We start from the raw sequence: 12,526 nt of genomic DNA on the forward strand, positions 1-12,526 counted from the left end.
CTTATTAAAACATATAGGACTATGGGCTACATGAGGTGTGATACTAACCTTATTAAAACATATAGGGCTATGGGCTACATGAGGTGTGATACTAACCTTATTAAAACATATAGGACTATGGGCTACATGAGGTGTGATACTAACCTTATTAAAACATATAGGACTATGGGCTACATGAGGTGTGATACTAACCTTATTAAAACATATAGGACTAGGCTACATGAGGTGTGATACTAACCTTATTAAAACATATAGGACTAGGCTACATGAGGTGTGATACTAACCTTATTAAAACATATAGGACTATGGGCTACAGGAGGTGTGATACTAACCTTATTAAAACATATAGTACTATGGGCTAGGCTACATGAGGTGTGATACTAACCTTATTAAAACATATAGGACTATGGGCTACATGAGGTGTGATACTAACCTTATTAAAACATATAGGACTGTGGGCTAGGCTACATGAGGTGTGATACTAACCTTATTAAAACATATAGGACTATGGGCTAGGCTACATGAGGTGTGGTACTAACCTTATTAAAACATATAGGACTATGGGCTAGGCTACATGAGGTGTGATACTAACCTTATTAAAACATATAGGACTATGGGCTACATGAGGTGTGATACTAACCTTATTAAAACATATAGGACTATGGGCTAGGCTACATGAGGTGTGATACTAAACTTATTAAAACATATAGGACTATGGGCTACATGAGGTGTGGTACTAACCTTATTAAAACATATAGGACTATGGGCTAGGCTACATGAGGTGTGATACTAACCTTATTAAAACATATAGGACTATGGGCTACATGAGGTGTGGTACTAACCTTATTAAAACATATAGGACTAGGCTACATGAGGTGTGATACTAACCTTATTAAAACATATAGGACTATGGGCTACATGAGGTGTGGTACTAACCTTATTAAAACATATAGGACTATGGGCTACATGAGGTGTGATACTAACCTTATTAAAACATATAGGACTATGGCCTACATGAGGTGTGATACTAACCTTATCTAAACATATAGGACTATGGGCTAGGCTACAGGAGGTGTGATACTAACCTTATTAAAACATATAGGACTATGGGCCAGGCTACATGAGGTGTGATACTAACCTTATTAAAACATATAGGACTATGGGCTACATGAGGTGTGATACTAACCTTATTAAAACATATAGGACTATGGGCTAGGCTACATGAGGTGTGATACTAACCGTATCTAAACATATAGGACTATGGGCTACATGAGGTGTGATACTAACCGTATCTAAACATATAGGACTATGGGCTACATGAGGTGTGATACTAACCTTATTAAAACATATAGGACTATGGGCTACATGAGGTGTGATACTAACCTTATTAAAACATATAGGACTATGGGCTAGGCTACATGAGGTGTGATACTAACCTTATGAAAACATATAGGACTATGGGCTAGGCTACATGAGGTGCGATACTAACCTTATTAAAACATATAGGACTATGGGCTACATGAGGTGTGATACTAACCTTATTAAAACATATAGGACTATGGGCTAGGCTACAGGAGGTGTGATACTAACCTTATTAAAACATATAGGACTATGGGCTAGGCTACATGAGGTGTGATACTAACCTTATTAAAACATATAGGACTATGGGCTAGGCTACATGAGGTGTGATACTAACCTTATCTAAACATATAGGACTATGGGCTAGGCTACATGAGGTGTGATACTAACCTTATCTAAACATATAGGACTATGGGCCAGGCTACATGAGGTGTGATACTAACCTTATTAAAACATATAGGACTATGGGCCAGGCTACATGAGGTGTGATACTAACCTTATTAAAACATATAGGACTATGGGCTACATGAGGTGTGATACTAACCTTATTAAAACATATAGGACTATGGGCTACATGAGGTGTGGTACTAACCTTATTAAAACATATAGGACTATGGGCTACATGAGGTGTCATACTAACCTTATTAAAACATATAGGACTATGGGCTACATGAGGTGTGATACTAACCTTATTAAAACATATAGGACTATGGGCTAGGCTACATGAGGTGTGATACTAACCTTATTAAAACATATAGTACTATGGGCTAGGCTACATGAGGTGTGATACTAACCTTATTAAAACATATAGGACTATGGGCTACATGAGGTGTGATACTAACCTTATTAAAACATATAGGACTGTGGGCTAGGCTACATGAGGTGTGATACTAACCTTATTAAAACATATAGGACTATGGGCTAGGCTACATGAGGTGTGGTACTAACCTTATTAAAACATATAGGACTATGGGCTAGGCTACATGAGGTGTGATACTAACCTTATTAAAACATATAGGACTATGGGCTACATGAGGTGTGATACTAACCTTATTAAAACATATAGGACTATGGGCTAGGCTACATGAGGTGTGATACTAAACTTATTAAAACATATAGGACTATGGGCTACATGAGGTGTGGTACTAACCTTATTAAAACATATAGGACTATGGGCTAGGCTACATGAGGTGTGATACTAACCTTATTTAAACATATAGGACTATGGGCTACATGAGGTGTGGTACTAACCTTATTAAAACATATAGGACTAGGCTACATGAGGTGTGATACTAACCTTATTAAAACATATAGGACTATGGGCTACATGAGGTGTGGTACTAACCTTATTAAAACATATAGGACTATGGGCTACATGAGGTGTGATACTAACCTTATTAAAACATATAGGACTATGGCCTACATGAGGTGTGATACTAACCTTATCTAAACATATAGGACTATGGGCTAGGCTACAGGAGGTGTGATACTAACCTTATTAAAACATATAGGACTATGGGCCAGGCTACATGAGGTGTGATACTAACCTTATTAAAACATATAGGACTATGGGCTACATGAGGTGTGATACTAACCTTATTAAAACATATAGGACTATGGGCTAGGCTACATGAGGTGTGATACTAACCGTATCTAAACATATAGGACTATGGGCTACATGAGGTGTGATACTAACCGTATCTAAACATATAGGACTATGGGCTACATGAGGTGTGATACTAACCTTATTAAAACATATAGGACTATGGGCTACATGAGGTGTGATACTAACCTTATTAAAACATATAGGACTATGGGCTAGGCTACATGAGGTGTGATACTAACCTTATTAAAACATATAGGACTATGGGCTAGGCTACATGAGGTGCGATACTAACCTTATTAAAACATATAGGACTATGGGCTACATGAGGTGTGATACTAACCTTATTAAAACATATAGGACTATGGGCTAGGCTACAGGAGGTGTGATACTAACCTTATTAAAACATATAGGACTATGGGCTAGGCTACATGAGGTGTGATACTAACCTTATTAAAACATATAGGACTATGGGCTAGGCTACATGAGGTGTGATACTAACCTTATCTAAACATATAGGACTATGGGCTAGGCTACATGAGGTGTGATACTAACCTTATCTAAACATATAGGACTATGGGCCAGGCTACATGAGGTGTGATACTAACCTTATTAAAACATATAGGACTATGGGCCAGGCTACAAGAGGTGTGATACTAACCTTATTAAAACATATAGGACTATGGGCTACATGAGGTGTGATACTAACCTTATTAAAACATATAGGACTATGGGCTACATGAGGTGTGGTACTAACCTTATTAAAACATATAGGACTATGGGCTACATGAGGTGTCATACTAACCTTATTAAAACATATAGGACTATGGGCTACATGAGGTGTGATACTAACCTTATTAAAACATATAGGACTATGGGCTAGGCTACATGAGGTGTGATACTAACCTTATTAAAACATATAGGACTATGGGCTAGGCTACAGGAGGTGTGATACTAACCTTATTAAAACATATAGGACTATGGGCTAGGCTACAGGAGGTGTGATACTAACCTTATTAAAACATATAGGACTATGGGCTAGGCTACATGAGGTGTGATACTAACCTTATTAAAACATATAGGACTATGGGCTACATGAGGTGTGATACTAACCTTATTAAAACATATAGGACTATGGGCTAGGCTACATGAGGTGTGATACTAACCTTATTAAAACATATAGGACTATGGGCTAGGCTACATGAGGTGTGATACTAACCTTATTAAAACATATAGGACTATGGGCTACATGAGGTGTGATACTAACCTTATTAAAACATATAGGACTATGGGCTAGGCTACATGAGGTGTGATACTAACCTTGTTAAAACATATAGGACTATGGGCTACATGAGGTGTGATACTAACCTTATTAAAACATATAGGACTATGGGCTACATGAGGTGTGATACTAACCTTATTAAAACATATAGGACTATGGGCTGGGCTACATGAGGTGTGATACTAACCTTATTAAAACATATAGGACTACGGGCTGGGCTACATGAGGTGTGATACTAACCTTATTAAAACATATAGGACTATGGGCTAGGCTACATGAGGTGTGATACTAACCTTATTAAAACATATAGGACTATGGACTAGGCTACATGAGGTGTGATACTAACCTTATTAAAACATATAGGACTATGGGCTACATGAGGTGTGGTACTAACCTTATTAAAACATATAGGACTATGGGCTACATGAGGTGTGGTACTAACCTTATTAAAACATATAGGACTATGGGCTACATGAGGTGTGATACTAACCTTATTAAAACATATAGGACTATGGGCTAGGCTACATGAGGTGTGATACTAACCTTATTAAAACATATAGGACTATGGGCTAGGCTACATGAGGTGTGATACTAACCTTATTAAAACATATAGGACTATGGGCTGGGCTACATGAGGTGTGATACTAACCTTATTAAAACATATAGGACTGTGGGCTACATGAGGTGTGATACTAACCTTATTAAAACATATAGGACTGTGGGCTACATGAGGTGTGATACTAACCTTATTAAAACATATAGGACTGTGGGCTACATGAGGTGTGATACTAACCTTATTAAAACATATAGGACTATGGGCTACATGAGGTGTCATACTAACCTTATTAAAACATATAGGACTATGGGCTACATGAGGTGTGATACTAACCTTATTAAAACATATAGGACTATGGGCTACATGAGGTGTGGTACTAACCTTATTAAAACATATAGGACTATGGGCTACATGAGGTGTGATACTAACCTTATTAAAACATATAGGACTATGGGCTAGGCTACATGAGGTGTGATACTAACCTTACTAAAACATATAGGACTATGGGCTAGGCTACAGGAGGTGTGATACTAACCTTATTAAAACATATAGGACTATGGGCTACATGAGGTGTGATACTAACCTTATTAAAACATATTGGACTGTGGGCTACAGGAGGTGTGATACTAACCTTATTAAAACATATAGGACTGTGGGCTAGGCTACATGAGGTGTGATACTAACCTTATTAAAACATATAGGACTATGGGCTACATGAGGTGTGATACTAACCTTATTAAAACATATAGGACTATGGGCTACATGAGGTGTGGTACTAACCTTATTAAAACATATAGGACTATGGGCTACATGAGGTGTGGTACTAACCTTATTAAAACATATAGGACTATGGGCTACATGAGGTGTGATACTAACCTTATTAAAACATATAGGACTATGGGCTAGGCTACATGAGGTGTGATACTAACCTTATTAAAACATACAGGACTATGGGCTACATGAGGTGTGATACTAACCTTATTAAAACATTTAGGACTATGGGCTACATGAGGTGTGATACTAACCTTATTAAAACATATAGGCTAGGTAACATGAGGTGTGGGACTAACCTTATTAAAACATATAGGACATATCGGACTAGCCCATAGAAAGCTGATGGGATCCTCCTCTTTTTATTAGAGGCCATCATTCTGTTTTCACATAATTGTGTAGTCTATATACATGTTGCACAACATGAGCTCATGGGCTCTCATGAATTGTTTGATTAGATTTTCGATTACATTTGCATTGATGTTAGTGATTAGAGCGACAATATAGTACGGAGTACCAGTCAGCAAGTTTGGTATGTTACTAATGATAATCAGCAGCATCAGAGCTTGGTGAAGCCGAATTGCCGTGACTAAATGGTCACAAAGAATTTGACTGCCATCATGACTCGTGACCACCGGTGTGGCGGTAATACAATCACAGTAACAGCCCTACCTACATATCATTAGATGGGTAACTGTGACTGAGGTTGTGTTGAATGGGGGAAAAGGGGGGTGTAGTGTGTATGTCAGCCAGCAGGGGGTGCTGTTGGTAGTGGACTGGAAACTGTCTTCATGCTCTGATGGGCCTGCAGGGTTCACAGAGTTAGGGAAGAGGAGCGGAGAGAGGGGAAGAGGAGCGGAGAGAGGGGAAGAGGAGCGGAGAGAGGGGAAGAGGAGCGGAGAGAGGGGAAGAGGAGCGGAGAGAGGGGAAGAGGAGCGGAGAGAGGGGAAGAGGAGCGGAGAGAGGGGAAGAGGAGCGGAGAGAGGGGAAGAGGAGCGGAGAGAGGGGAGGGGGATTAGAGAGAGGGGAAGAGGAGCGGAGAGAGGGGAGGGAGATTAGAGAGAGGGGATTAGAGAGAGGAGAGAGTAGGAGCGGAGAGAGGGGAAGAGGAGCGGAGAGAGGGGAGGGAGATTAGAGAGAGGGGAAGAGGAGCGGAGAGAGGGGAGGGGGATTAGAGAGAGGGGAAGAGGAGCGGAGAGAGGGGAGGGGGATTAGAGAGAGGGGAAGAGGAGCGGAGAGAGGGAAGAGGAGCGGAGAGAGGGGAGGGGGATTAGAGAGAGGGGAATAGAGAGAGGAGAGAGTAGGAGCGGAGAGAGGGGAAGAGGAGCGGAGAGAGGGGAGGGAGATTAGAGAGAGGGGAATAGGAGCAGAGGAGAGGGGAAGTTGAGAGGAGAGGAGGAACGGAGAGCAGGGAGGAGGAGAGGAGGAGTGGAGAGAGAGAGAGTGTGTGAGATTGTGAGATTGTGAGAGAGAGGACCCCTTCTCACTCATATTAAACTCTGGAGACGTACCATCCCATAGGCTGACAGGCTTCTGGCTGCCACACCCACACATGAGCTGCAGCAACTCTATAAAGTCAGACTATTCTGCAACTTCCTTAACTCTTCTCCCATCTTCACCAGGTATGGGTTTCTTTTCTGTTGCTAGAACTTATTGTAATGCTCTATTTCTGTCTCTGACTTTAAACTGTGTGTTTCCAAGTTCCCATCAAACAGCCTTTGTGAGGTACTGAATGGAAATTCTGAGGCACTGGCTGGAAATTTGTTTTGTTTTGAGTGTTTGATCAGTGAAATCGAATGGGTTTGGTGAGGGGCCGCTCTAATGCACTCAACTAGGGTCATACTGTTCCTACTGTTATGGTGAACTCAAACCGATGTTTCCCTTTCTTTAAACTATCACACGCTGTGTCTTTCTAAACTATCCCACTGCTCCATCTCTGACTTCAGATCCACTGTGCTACCAGAAACGGTTTTATATAGATTCTATTTGGCTCTGACACTACTTTAGAATGTTAACTTTAGATTCTATTTGGCTCTGACACTACTTTAGAATGTTAACTTCAGATTCTATTTGGCTCTGACACTACTTTAGAATGTTAACTTTAGATTCTATTTGGCTCTGACACTACTTTAGAATGTTAACTTCAGATTCTATTTGGCTCTGACACTACTTTAGAATGTTAACTTTAGATTCTATTTGGCTCTGACACTACTTTAGAATGTTAACTTTAGATTCTATTTGGCTCTGACACTACTTTAGAATGCTAACTTCAGATTCTATTTGGCTCTGACACTATTTTAGAATGTTAACTTTAGATTCTATTTGGCTCTGACACTACTTTAGAATGTTAACTTCAGATTCTATTTGGCTCTGACACTACTTTAGAATGTTAACTTCAGATTCTATTTGGCTCTGACACTACTTTAGAATGTTAACTTCAGATTCTATTTGGCTCTGACACTACTTTAGAATGTTAACTTCAGATTCTATTTGGCTCTGACACTACTTTAGAATGTTAACTTCAGATTCTATTTGGCTCTGACACTACTTTAGAATGTTAACTTCAGATTCTATTTGGCTCTGACACTACTTTAGAATGTTAACTTTTGATTCTATTTGGCTCTGACACTACTTTAGAATGTTAACTTCAGATTCTATTTGGCTCTGACACTACTTTAGAATGTTAACTTTAGATTCTATTTGGCTCTGACACTACTTTAGAATGTTAACTTCAGATTCTATTTGGCTCTGACACTACTTTAGAATGTTAACCTTCAGATTCTATTTGGCTCTGACACTACTTTAGAATGTTAACTTTAGATTCTATTTGGCTCTGACACTACTTTAGAATGTTAACTTTAGATTCTATTTGGCTCTGACACTACTTTAGAATGTTAACTTTAGATTCTATTTGGCTCTGACACTACTTTAGAGTGTTAACTTTAGATTCTATTTGGCTCTGACACTACTTTAGAATGTTAACTTTAGAATCTATTTGGCTCTGACACTATTTTAGAATGTTAACTTTAGATTCTATTTGGCTCTGACACTACTTTAGAATGTTAACTTTAGATTCTATTTGGCTCTGACACTACTTTAGAATGTTAACTTTAGATTCTATTTGGCTCTGACACTACTTTAGAATGTTAACTTTAGATTCTATTTGGCTCTGACACTATTTTAGAATGTTAACTTTAGATTCTATTTGGCTCTGACACTATTTTAGAATGTTAACTTTTGATTCTATTTGGCTCTGACACTACTTTAGAATGCTAACTTCAGATTCTATTTGGCTCTGACACTACTTTAGAATGTTAACTTTAGATTCTATTTGGCTCTGACACTACTTTAGAATGTTAACTTTAGATTCTATTTGGCTCTGACACTACTTTAGAATGTTAACTTTAGATTCTATTTGGCTCTGACACTACTTTAGAATGTTAACTTTAGATTCTATTTGGCTCTGACACTACTTTAGAATGTTAACTTTAGATTCTATTTGGCTCTGACACTACTTTAGAATGTTAACTTCAGATTCTATTTGGCTCTGACACTACTTTAGAATGTTAACTTCAGATTCTATTTGGCTCTGACACTACTTTAGAATGTTAACTTTTGATTCTATTTGGCTCTGACACTACTTTAGAATGTTAACTTTAGATTCTATTTGGCTCTGACACTACTTTAGAATGTTAACTTTAGATTATATTTGGCTCTGACACTACTTTAGAATGTTAACTTTAGATTCTATTTGGCTCTGACACTACTTTAGAATGTTAACTTTAGATTCTATTTGGCTCTGACACTACTTTAGAATGTTAACTTTAGATTCTATTTGGCTCTGACACTACTTTAGAATGTTAACTTCAGATTCTATTTGGCTCTGACACTACTTTAGAATGTTACCTTCAGATTCTATTTGGCTCTGACACTACTTTAGAATGCTAACTTTAGATTCTATTTGGCTCTGACACTACTTTAGAATGTTAACTTTAGATTCTATTTGGCTCTGACACTACTTTAGAATGTTAACTTTAGATTCTATTTGGCTCTGACACTACTTTAGAGTGTTAACTTTAGATTCTATTTGGCTCTGACACTACTTTAGAATGTTAACTTTAGATTCTATTTGGCTCTGACACTATTTTAGAATGTTAACTTTAGATTCTATTTGGCTCTGACACTACTTTAGAATGTTAACTTTAGATTCTATTTGGCTCTGACACTACTTTAGAATGTTAACTTTAGATTCTATTTGGCTCTGACACTACTTTAGAATGTTAACTTTAGATTCTATTTGGCTCTGACACTATTTTAGAATGTTAACTTTAGATTCTATTTGGCTCTGACACTATTTTAGAATGTTAACTTTTGATTCTATTTGGCTCTGACACTACTTTAGAATGCTAACTTCAGATTCTATTTGGCTCGGACACTACTTTAGAATGTTAACTTTAGATTCTATTTGGCTCTGACACTACTTTAGAATGTTAACTTTAGATTCTATTTGGCTCTGACACTACTTTAGAATGTTAACTTTAGATTCTATTTGGCTCTGACACTACTTTAGAATGTTAACTTTAGATTCTATTTGGCTCTGACACTACTTTAGAATGTTAACTTTAGATTCTATTTGGCTCTGACACTACTTTAGAATGTTAACTTTAGATTCTATTTGGCTCTGACACTACTTTAGAATGTTAACTTTAGATTCTATTTGGCTCTGACACTACTTTAGAATGTTAACTTTAGATTCTATTTGGCTCTGACACTACTTTAGAATGTTAACTTCAGATTCTATTTGGCTCTGACACTACTTTAGAATGTTAACTTCAGATTCTATTTGGCTCTGACACTACTTTAGAATGTTAACTTTTGATTCTATTTGGCTCTGACACTACTTTAGAATGTTAACTTCAGATTCTATTTGGCTCTGACACTACTTTAGAATGTTAACTTCAGATTCTATTTGGCTCTGACACTACTTTAGAATGTTAACTTTAGATTCTATTTGGCTCTGACACTATTTTAGAATGTTAACTTTTGATTCTATTTGGCTCTGACACTACTTTAGAATGTTAACTTCAGATTCTATTTGGCTCGGACACTACTTCAGAATGTTAACTTTAGATTCTATTTGGCTCTGACACTATTTTAGAATGTTAACTTTAGATTCTATTTGGCTCTGACACTATTTTAGAATGTTAACTTTTGATTCTATTTGGCTCTGACACTACTTTAGAATGCTAACTTCAGATTCTATTTGGCTCTGACACTACTTTAGAATGTTAACTTTAGATTCTATTTGGCTCTGACACTACTTTAGAATGTTAACTTGAGATTCTATTTGGCTCTGACACTACTTTAGAATGTTAACTTTATATTCTATTTGGCTCTGACACTACTTTAGAATGTTAACTTTAGATTCTATTTGGCTCTGACACTACTTTAGAATGTTAACTTTAGATTCTATTTGGCTCTGACACTACTTTAGAATGTTAACTTCAGATTCTATTTGGCTCTGACACTACTTTAGAATGTTAACCTTTAGATTCTATTTGGCTCTGACACTACTTTAGAATGTTAACTTTAGATTCTATTTGGCTCTGACACTACTTTAGAATGTTAACTTTAGATTCTATTTGGCTCTGACACTACTTTAGAATGTTAACTTTAGATTCTATTTGGCTCTGACACTACTTTAGAATGTTAACTTTAGATTCTATTTGGCTCTGACACTACTTTAGAATGTTAACTTTAGATTCTATTTGGCTCTGACACTACTTTAGAATGTTAACTTCAGATTCTATTTGGCTCTGACACTACTTTAGAATGTTAACTTCAGATTCTATTTGGCTCTGACACTACTTTAGAATGTTAACTTTAGATTCTATTTGGCTCTGACACTACTTTAGAATGTTAACTTTAGATTCTATTTGGCTCTGACACTACTTTAGAATGTTAACTTTAGATTCTATTTGGCTCTGACACTACTTTAGAATGTTAACTTTAGATTCTATTTGGCTCTGACACTACTTTAGAATGTTAACTTTAGATTCTATTTGGCTCTGACACTACTTTAGAATGTTAACTTCAGATTCTATTTGGCTCTGACACTACTTTAGAATGTTAACTTTAGATTCTATTTGGCTCTGACACTATTTTAGAATGTTAACCTTCAGATTCTATTTGGCTCTGACACTACTTTAGAATGTTAACCTTCAGATTCTATTTGGCTCTGACACTACTTTAGAATGTTAACTTTAGATTCTATTTGGCTCTGACACTACTTTAGAATGTTAACTTTAGATTCTATTTGGCTCTGACACTACTTTAGAATGTTAACTTTAGATTCTATTTGGCATACAATGTAGAATGGTACTGTGTGACTGGTACTGTATATTTGTATATAGTGAGTGTGTATATATAGTTTAGTGAGGGTTTATATAGTGTGTAGTGTGACGTCCCACCCACGCCGCTGGGATCTCTTCTTCGGTAGTCTGCTTGTTGCAGGAGGCCAGTGGACAGAGCTGGAAGGATTGTCAGCTGATGTGGCGCACCTGGGCAGGATTGGCCTGCAGGCTATGAGGGGTGGCCACATCAGCCAACACTCTCTCTCTTCCCTGACTGGCCGGCTGGCTTCCTCCTCCTTCTGGTTGTTGGTCTCTCTCCACTCATACACTACTGATCATATAGACATCCACAGCTTGTTACATTTATGTATTATTTAGTATTCATTTTTACATTTAAGTCATGCGTGGTCTCCCTTTGTTACGAACTATGAGCCAAGGCAATAACAATATATATAGTCTGAGTGTGTAGTCTGACTGTGTGTATATATATATTCTGAGTGTGTGTATAGTCTGTGTATATATATAAAGTTTGAGTCTCTATATAGTGTATTTGTGTATATATAGTATGAGTGTGTGTATATAGTGTGTATACATAGTCTGAG

At 37.3% G+C, this 12,526-nt stretch overlaps 1 protein-coding gene across 1 annotated transcript in view; it reads left to right on the forward strand.

The window, feature by feature from the left end:
* The first annotated feature begins 7,055 nt into the window (after positions 1–7,055).
* LOC129842101 (EH domain-containing protein 2-like) overlaps positions 7,056–12,526 on the forward strand; it is a 94,323-nt gene continuing 88,852 nt past the window's right edge. Inside the window, exon 1 of the mRNA XM_055910495.1 lies at positions 7,056–7,193. The gene's annotated coding sequence lies outside the window, so the exon portion shown is untranslated. The remainder of the gene's footprint in view (positions 7,194–12,526) is intronic.

The sequence above is a fragment of the Salvelinus fontinalis genome, unplaced genomic scaffold (assembly GCF_029448725.1).
Source record: "Salvelinus fontinalis isolate EN_2023a unplaced genomic scaffold, ASM2944872v1 scaffold_0012, whole genome shotgun sequence".
NCBI lineage: Eukaryota > Metazoa > Chordata > Actinopteri > Salmoniformes > Salmonidae > Salvelinus > Salvelinus fontinalis.